The sequence below is a fragment of the Vicia villosa genome, unplaced genomic scaffold (genome assembly GCF_029867415.1).
Source record: "Vicia villosa cultivar HV-30 ecotype Madison, WI unplaced genomic scaffold, Vvil1.0 ctg.000342F_1_1, whole genome shotgun sequence".
NCBI classification, from domain to species: domain Eukaryota; kingdom Viridiplantae; phylum Streptophyta; class Magnoliopsida; order Fabales; family Fabaceae; genus Vicia; species Vicia villosa.
The window spans coordinates 717770-720461 of record NW_026705152.1 but is presented as its reverse complement, the minus strand read 5'-3'; the positions used below and the strand labels follow the sequence as shown (position 1 = coordinate 720461).

The window sequence follows — 2692 nt, the reverse complement described above, 5'->3', positions numbered from 1 at the left end:
AAAAAAAACGTGAAAGGGTTCTTTCCAACCCCCTTTCTTCTTTTCAATTTCCCCATATCCTTCTTTCTCTCTCATTACGTTCTCTTCCTACTTCTTCTCCAAAAACCATTTACTTCACCATTAACATCAAAACAAAACTCAAACCCAGAAAACTTCACATACTCAAATAAACATAACGATGCCTAAACCAAACCATTTCACCTCGAAATCCCCAATTTTAAACCCCAACAACAACATGCATCAAGAAATTAAAGCTAAGAGTCTCTGATTTTACCTCTTTGGCAGTGTATTTTGCGTTTGTGTTCCGATTTGCTCTGATTCCTAATCCTCTTCTTGTCTTTGGTTGCAGGTAAGCGGCGGAATGAATTAGGGTTTCAGATTTGAAACTCCTAATTCTTGGAGATGAATCGGCGAAGCGGCTTTGGGTGACTTCGCAACAAAATCCTTCTTTTTCTACTCCTTCTCTTTCTCTTTTTTTTCGGTCCCTTTCAACTAGTTTTAGGGTGAATTTATAAGGGTTTAGAACTAGTTAGATTAGGAAATAAATTCAAGTCTGATTATTGTTATGAATCAATTAAGGAAAAGTTTTGAATCCGTGGTTGATTTGATTTAGTTATAATATCAGATTTTTATTTAGGAAAGATTTGAATGCCGGTATAAATTGTATTTATTTGTTCGGATTTTGATTTTTAGAGATTTGATTTTCTTGTAACTCATAATTTTTGGTATTCAATTGATGAGATTCTTTCCTATTCTGAATTTGCTTTACGTTTGATCTTGTTGTGCTTGGGTTGAAACCGAATTAAAGTTTGTGGTGGTAAAGGGGTGGCCGCGGTGGCCGTATCGAGGTTGAAGAAGAAAGGGATAAAAAATACCCTAGTTTGACTAAGTCAATAACAATTAATAATAATTTTAATATTAAAATTAATAAATATTATGCATGTTTTTAGTGATAATAATTGATTAAAAGTAGATGATATTAATTTCATGATTCAACTAATATTCACAATTTTTTTATTAATAATATCTTATGAATTACTAAGAATGAAAAAATATATAGTTAATACATTAATCATGACAAAAATAATCGTAAATAGCCTTAATGTTTAAAAATAATAGCTGATGATAATTAACATATTTATTTAATTATAGTAGTGATTAGAAACAAATAAAATAAAAAGCAATCCTAATTTTAACGAAATTTCTAAATAATGAGAGGATAATTTAAATGAGTGACTAGCAATATAAATTATAATAGTTAAGGTGAGAAGGAGATTTAATTACCATCTTAATTTACCCAAAAATATGAAAAGAAACAATTCATAACAAATTAGATGCAATACACACGTATTTAAATATATACATACTAAGCATTTATTTAAAAATCCTAATATAATTTTTAATCATTTTATTATGTAACTTTTAATTGCACATTAAGTTTGAAGTCTTAATGGGCCATATAGTTAATACTTGATAAAACATTAAAAAGACTCCTCACCTAGAATGGTTTTATAAAATGAATATGATTAAAAGATATAAAAATAAATAAACTAATAAAACTGGTAGAAGAAAAGTTTAAATAAATTGAATTGACTATTAACACCAATGCGGACAAATTTGGGGTATGACACGTGGTAGAAGAAGGTGGCTGCACTATCTGGGGGCAATTACCTGACATCCCATACAAATCCAACAAATGGGGTTTAGGCTGCACTGCTAAGGATCAGAAGGGAACACCACCTCCTCGTTCAGAAGACTTGAAACATCACTTCATCAGCAAGGGAGTTAATGCCATTGAAGAAGACGAAGATAATCACAACCTGGACAAGTGGATCTCCCCTACATCAGACAAAGGGCTGGACAACTGGAAGGCCGAGGACATTGTTTCTATCTCCTATAGTCAGGAGTAATTGCCACTCTTAGTTTATTTCCTGCTTTTATTTCATTTCCAACTTTAATTCTTGTACTTCAATAAAGACAATAAACTCTAAAGCCATGTGTCCTGCCCGAGGCACAATGGTCCACTTGTTAGGGCTTGTCATTTCATAAGCATATTTTCATTCAATAAAACATTGGACGTTTCGTATTCAAATTGTGTGTTTGCCTTTATTTTTCTTTTATTTACTTTTTATAGCTATGCGTTCTCACACACACCCACATAATGCACTGCAGATCCACATTCACTCTGGATCCTGTTGATAACGATTCTGCTATTGCTAAATATGACTTTGAAAATCCGATCTATCAAGCTGAGGATGAAGGTGAGGAAGGTTGTGAAGTGCCTAGAGAACTTGCCCGTTTATTAGAGCAAGAAGAAAAGACTATACAGCCGCACGAAGAGCCAATTGAAGTTGTCAACATAGGTACCGATGAAGAAAAGAAAGAAATCAAGATAGGGGCTGAATTAGAGGATGCTGTCAAGCAAAGGTTGATTCAGATGTTACGAGACAATGTTGAGATCTTCGCTTGGTCATACGAAGACATGCCTGGGCTCGACACTGATATTGTGGTTCATCGTTTACCTATCAAAGAAAATAGTCCTCCAGTTAAACAAAAGTTACGAAGAAGTAGACCTGACATGGCTCAGAAAATCAAAGAAGAGGTCGAGAAACAATTCAACGCTGGGTTCCTGAAAGTAGTGAGTTATCCGCCATGGATCGCCAATATAGTGCCCGTACCAAAGAAAGATGGA

At 33.6% G+C, this 2692-nt stretch overlaps 1 long non-coding RNA gene across 1 annotated transcript; it reads left to right on the top strand.

The window, feature by feature from the left end:
* Positions 1-641, top strand: LOC131626991 (uncharacterized). Its single transcript, XR_009291375.1, has 2 exons — positions 1-260; positions 350-641. It is a non-coding gene; the product is annotated as an uncharacterized LOC131626991 (long non-coding RNA).
* Positions 642-2692: the final 2051 nt, after the last annotated feature.